The following is a 7,262-nucleotide window of genomic DNA, read 5'->3' as shown; positions in this document are numbered from 1 at the left end:
GTCAAGTGACTTGCCCAGGGTCACACAGCTGGGAAGTGGCTGAGGCCGGGTTTGAACCTAGGACCTCCTGTCTCTAGGCCTGAATCTCACTCCACTGAGCTACCCAGCTGCCCCTCTGTAAAATATTTTATAAAAAAGATCACAAGTTAAATCAGAAATTTTTATTACATAAAAATTGGATTTTTTTGTATAAAAAAGTAATAAAATTAGGGGAGACAGGTAATTTATTGCTTGTTACTCTATTTTATTTATGAAATGTTCTTTTATATCCAGGTCATAGATTCATTTTGGAGGTTTTCTTACCTTATGGTGTGAGGTGTTTCTCTAACCATAATTTCTTCTAGGCTCCTGTCTAGGTTTTCACAGTGGTTCTTGTTGCATTTTGTTTTGTTTCATGGACTTTCCTTTAGTACCTGGGATTTTTAAGTTTATCATACACTATGCTTCTATTTGCTTCTGTTTATTCACTATCTAATCTGTTCCACTGATTGGCTTTTTTTTCTTTCTTCTCCAATTTATTAAAGAAGGGAAGGGGCAGCTGGGTGGCTCAGTGGATTGAGAGCCAGGCCTAGACACAGGTTCAAATCTGGCCTCAGAAAATGTCTAGCTGTGTGGCCCTGGGCAAGTCACTTAACCCCACTGCCTAGCCTGTACTGCTCTTCTGCCTTGGAAACAATATTCAGAATTGAATCAAAAAAAGAAAGAAAGAAAGAAAGAAAGAAAGAAAGAAAGAAAGAAAGAAAGAAAGAAAGAAAGAAAGAAAAAGAAAGAAGGGGCTAAGACCATTGTGATGTCAAGAATAATAGAGATCTACAAGAAGGGCTGAAGCTTAATAACCAGGAAGTTGAAGAGAACGAAAGAAATGGAGGGCAGCAATGATGCCAGTCTAAAGTTAGGGAGTCAGTCATCCTACAAAGGGACAACTTGCAGAGACCGTGCAGCAAGGTTGGCCCTGACTACTCTTTATCCTTCTGACTTCCAAGGACCAAGAGAGACAGTGTCAGCCAGCTTGATCTGCAAATTGTGTGTTCTGGGTTCTAGTCACAGCATTAGAAGGAGGATGAGGAAAAGGTTCTTGAGTCAAGGGGCCAAGGAGATCATGAGAAGTGACCAAGTTGGAGAAGACTGTTTGGGGGACTGCTGCTAGGGGAATGGTCCCACAGGACCATCAACCACAAATCTCAAGAGAGAAAGGCTTGAGACATGGGACATGACAAAAGGATAGTTCTGGTTCCCCTGGGGGGAGCCTTGATCAATCCCCACTCCATGGTGGACTGGCCATTCCTTGGTCCAAGTCCAATAGAATGATTTTTCATCATAACCTGTTCACAAAAGTGCCAGCTCACAGCTGACCAGTAACCCATTCATGGCCACATATGGTTCTTGTGGTACAGGAAGCTGGGCATGAACTTCCACTAATGCTGGCCCAGAGCCCAGGGCAAAATCTCATATTGGGGTCCTCTCTATCTTCCTCCATGTCATTTTATGAATACTCCTAAAAGTAAGAATGGAGAAGTTGGACCATGAGAATGATGAAATAATTACTGTCACAAGGCTAAGAAGATGTTGCTGTGGATATAATCTTGGAGCTGCAGACCAGCTCTTGGGGGGAAAAAATCAGCACCATTGCCAAGAGATACTTATCAGAGTTTAGAAAACATTGATCTGTAGCAAAGAATATCCCCTATAAGGTTGTGGAAGGCTTGGACCTTCTGACACTGGAAGGAAGGGAGACACCCACGGCCAGTCCAGCCCCCTGGCTTCACCTAGGAAGAGCAATAGTAAAATTCTGACCTCAGTTTGCCAAGTTCATCATCATCAGGGAAGCAAGGAGGGAAAGAAAGAAGAAGGAAATCGGGAGAGAGGTCCTGAACAGAGTGATTACCCACATCTTGACCATTAACTTTTTTATTTTCTCTTAAACCTTTACCTTCCATTTTAGAGTCCATACTGTGCTTTGGTTGTATATCAGAAGAGTGGTAAGGGCTAGGCAATTGGGGTTAAGGGACTTGCCAGGATCACACAGCTAGGAGATGTCTGAGGCCAGATTTGAACCCAAGATCTCCTATCTCTATGGCCTGGCTCTCAATCCACTGAGCACCTAGCTTTCCTCAATTGACTTTTTTCTAACAAGTACTAGATCATTTTTAATGGTTACTGCTTTCTTTGTAGTACAGTTTAAAAGATCAGTGGATCTTTTAAAGGGGATGAGCCTGCTCATGGAGCTTCTTTTCTTTATATCTGCAGATTATTATAGTAGGGAATGGACTTCTCCTCCACTCCTGACCAATCACCTGCCCACAATCAACATGTGGATGAGCTATCAGCACTCCATGCCTGCCTTACCTAACCTGACACTGAATCTTTATTTTCTTCTTCTGCTCTGGATTTCATTCTTCATTTTGGATGATGGAGTAGCAATCCCAGGATTGATGTGTTCAATCTTAGAGTTCACCACAAGTTGAGTTTGAGACATCTGATGTTTCTAGATCCTAATTTAGTGTACAAAGTGCCCACTCTGTAGCCAATGGCAAGTGCATCTTAAAGGAAAACATGACTGTTGGAAAGGGGATGAGCACAAGCCCTGCACTGAATTACAAGAAGACCTATACCTAGAGTGCCTTGTTTGCATAGAACAGAGTTAAAAGGAAACATAAATGACCTATTCCACAGAATATAAAATTTCTTCATGCTCTGATGTGTAATTCTGAACCTCCCAAAAGAGTATAATACTATTGATGAACTAGTTTCCTGCTTAAAGCCTTTGTCTTTGTGTATTATGACTCGTGTGTATGTGTTTATGCATAATGTGTTACCATTTCTTTTGCGTAGAGGAAGTAAATACCTGATTTATCTTATATATCAAAAACTTCTCTACTCCATCCTTTAGGAAAACTCAAGATGTAACTAAAACTGAAGTTTTAAGAAATTGTCTCCACTACTCTGTGGTGGAGGTAGAAAGATCTTAAAGATAAGTGTGAGAAAAAGAGGTGGTAGGACCCTCTGCCGCTACGATCAAACACAGTTGGTCCACATGTACCTGGGTCCAGAGCAGAGAGGAAGTTCTCAGTGGAGAGGGAAAGAAACATCACTCCAACCTAACTACGCTCAGAAATTATCACTAAATGTAAAATGGCTCATGCCCCTTTTTGTGCTTATTATTTGGGGTTCCAAAGTGTCTGATTTTTTTCTTTTCTTTTCTTTCCTTTCCTTTCCTGTTCTTTTCTTTTCTTTCTTTTTTTTAATCCTTACCTTTTGCATTAGAATCAATGCTGTGTATTGGTTCCAAGGCAGAAGAGTGGCAAGGGCTAGTTAATGGGAGGATAAGTGACTTGCCCAGGGTCACAGAGTTAGGAAGTATCTGAGGCAAGATTTGAACCCCAGACCTCCCATCTCTGGGCCAGGCTCTTAATCCACTGAGCCATGTAGATGCCCCACAATGTCTCTGATTTTAATAATAATATTTGAGATTTATACAGAGTGTTCCAAAATTTTTTAGTTGTCGGTGTTCAGTCATCTTTTTCAGTCATGTCTGACTCTTCATGATCCCATTTGGGGTCTTCTTAGCCAAAATACCAGAATGGCTTCCCATTTCCTTCTCCAGCTCGTTTTATAGATGAGAAAACTGAGGCATAAAGGGTTAAGTGATTTGTCTAGGATCATCTATAGCTTGTAAGCATTTGAGACTGGATTTGAACTCATGAAGATGAATCTTGCTGGCTCCATGCCTGGTACTCTTTCTACAATACTGCCTGGGAGCCTGAAAACTCTAACTATAGTTTTAAGCCATTGGAGCTTAAAAAACTAATTCTGAAATATGACTTTTTATAGCAATGTAATATTACAGAATGATAGATTTAGAGTTGAAAAGGAACTTTGCAGTCATTAAGCCCAACTCCCTTATTTTACAGCAGAAGAAAATGATATACAGACAATTGTATCATTAAGTGACTTGCCCAGGGTCACACGGCTCGTCAGTATCTAAGGTTTGCAATGCCCTTTATATACATCATCTCATTTGATGTTGGAGAGTGGAGAGAGGGAACAGCTTAAGTGACTGCAATGAGAGAAGTGCCTGGCCTACTTTACAATACAGAGGTAAGGAAATGGAAAGAGCTTATAATGACTCTTCCCTCCCCTTTCCCATGTCACCTAGAGAAATGGTTCTCTCCACAGTCCCTGGCTGAATACATTACGGGTCTGGCAGCCCTGACTAGTGGAGGAAGGTTTTAAATCACAGGCAACTTTGAAGGATGAATCTAGGGGGAAAGGGTCAAAACAATCCTAATTTCCCAGGTGAGAGTTGCCAGAATGGGAAAGGGAACTGAAGAAAAGTGATGAACCAGGTCAGGCCACTGATTCCCACCTCTTACAGCTTCACAGAAACTCTTAACTCTTGCAGGGGACCTGAGTCTCCTCTTGTAGGTCACCTGCTTTTGTCTAAGAATGCTGGGATTGTGCCCCTGCTTGGATATGATGCCATTCATACACAGGCCCATGGGAAAACAGCCTTAGGAAAGAGGACAGCCCTGTAATCATCATGATTAATATAGACAATGAGCTCTAATTTCAAAAGCTGAAATGGCTGCTGAAAAGTGCCACTGCCTTTCAAAAATATAAAAAGAGGGTGAAGAACACATCATTCTGCAGACCCTTCTCTGGCTGGTAAATACCACCACAGAAAAGGACATAAAAAGTCTCCCATATATGCACCATAAACTAAAGAATGACAGTGTCACCTGTAAACGTGTCTTCTCTGCAACCTTGCTCAAAAATCTTCTCAATCAAGTACCCGAGAGAAACATTTCAAATTGTTTCCCCAAAAAATCAATATCCCAGCAAAAAAGAGAAAGAAAAAAGCTGGCCAAGTTGGAGTCAGCTCCACTCGGATTTTCCAATCATATCCACTGCTCAGTTCTCTGCCACTGGAATGAAAGAAGAGGAGATTCAGCCAAACAACCCCAATGATGACAAGAGTGAAGGATCTGGAATCCGGCACACCTGAATTCAAATTCTGGCTTTGGTGAATAGTTTTATAACCACATATAAGGCACTTAACCTCTCTGAAATAGGTTGTTCCTAGAGCAAAATCAGTGATTGAGCCAGGAAAGAGCAGGATGGATCTGTGAGAGTGAAGGAGGGGGAAGAAACAGAGGGGAGGAGGGTCAGAATACTGTGATATTCAACAGGAACATAAATTGTGTGGAAAGAAGGGATGGAGATAGATAGAACAGTAGAGCAGCACCAGATAGGGGTGGTTTTGAATGCCAGTCAAAGAAGGTTGCATTTTATTAAAAGATGTGTTCATTTTATTGTTCAGTCATTTTTGTCCTTTCTGACTCTTTGTGATCCCTGTTGGGAGTTTGTTGGTAAAAATGCTATGTGTTTTGTGCACATGCAAAGCATGGAATCCCTGCAAAGGTACAGGGAGAGCCTCACCCAGAATTCCAGGAGATCCCCCTGGAGAACTTTGGGTGAGGGGCAGTTGAGAAGGGTTGAAGACAGTTAATTGGTGGGATTGGATGTGAACAGATACTCTGCTTGTTTCTCCGGACTTGGGGTTTCTCCTGAGAAACCATTGTAGCATAAGCCAGTAGTTTCTACTCACAGAGTTAGCCTATTTGTCATTTCTATTCTTCATTAATATAGTTATATAATTATTTAGTAATTAGAGAGTAAGATATTTATCTTTAGCAATAGAGCCAGTTTTAGTTAAGTGCTTCATCTTCTCCAGTGAGGAGGAGGAAGGGGGCATCAATTTAACAGTTTAGGGGCACCTTTCATATATCCTAAACCCTTCCTGGATTTATATAATTATCCTTGTTAATTCCTAATATAACTTTTTACCTTCAAAGTTGTGCCTGATAATCATTTGGAAGATACTTACAATTCAGTCTGAACTTCTTGATTGAATCCTGTTGGCTGTCAGTTTAAGATCTCTTCTGTCCTCAACAGTTAGATAAATAATTTCTCCTCTAACTGACCTGAGATGAATATAAATTTAAGAAAGGAACATTATTGGGGTTTCAGCCATAAGAGAAACTTACCAGAAGAATCCTATTCCAGTCTTCATTACCAACTGAAGAAAAGCAGATAGAGGGGGAGGGGCTTGAGAGCCAAGAGTGTTTTACCCCCTCCTTTCCTCACTGTAGTCTGTCAATCTAGGGCTCTTGACTTAAAGCTATATTTGGCCCTGAAACATTTATCTGCTTCTCCAAATCTGTTATTATAATCATAACATATGGAATAATAGTTTGACATTTCCTTCTCTAGTCCATTTTACAGAAGGAAACTGAGGCAAATTGGGTTAAGTGACTTGTCCAGGGTCACATAGCTAGTACCTGTTTGAGGTCAGACTTGAATTCATGAAGATAAGGGCTCCTGACTCCAAACCCAGCACTCTATCCACAATGCCACCTAGCTGTGTAAGGTAGTTAGGGAGCACAGATGTGAGACATGAGGACAATATAGGATATGGTCATGGAAAGAGACGCATGGAATGGCTTGGAACCTCATTTTTCTCATCTGAAAAATAAGAATAACATTATATGCATCACCTACAACTTAGGATTGTGGCAAAGAAAGTATTTTAAAGAGTTTAAAGCACTGTAGAAGAGAGTTATGCAAGTAAGTTGTGTGAGTTATGCAAGTGAGAAGACCCAGAGGTATCAGGGTACGATGGAAAGAGCATTGGGCATGGAAACAGGAAGACTTGAGGTCAAATCCTGCCTTGGATAATTAGTAACCAACTATTGCATCAAAAATTAATTAAGGGGGCAGCTGGGTAGCTCAGTGGATTGAGAGTCAGGCCTAGAGACGGGAGATCCTAGGTTCAAATCCAGCCTCAGCCACTTCCCAGCTGTGTGACCCTGGGCAAGTCACTTGACCCCCATTGCCCACCCTTACCACTCTTCCACCTATGAGACAATACACCGAAAGTTAAGGGTTTAAAAAAAATTAATTAAGTTAACATTTTCTTTTTTAAGAGATTGTATTTTACCTATTACATTCAATAACAATTTTCCATAAGTTTTCTAAAGTTATAAGGTCCAAACTGTTTCCCTCCCTCCTTTCTCTCTCCTATCCCAGAGGTAAGCAGTTTGATCTCTATTATACTTATATTAGTATGTGAAATTTATTTCCATATCATTCATTCTTGTAAGAGAATAGTCATATAAAAGCAAAACCCCAAAATAGAAACCCAAATAAACTAAAGTGTAAAATAGTATGCTGTGATCTGCATTCTGACACTAACAGTTCTT

The sequence above is a fragment of the Gracilinanus agilis genome, chromosome 2 (genome assembly GCF_016433145.1).
Source record: "Gracilinanus agilis isolate LMUSP501 chromosome 2, AgileGrace, whole genome shotgun sequence".
Taxonomy (NCBI): Eukaryota; Metazoa; Chordata; class Mammalia; order Didelphimorphia; family Didelphidae; genus Gracilinanus; species Gracilinanus agilis.
This window is presented reverse-complemented; position numbering follows the sequence as displayed.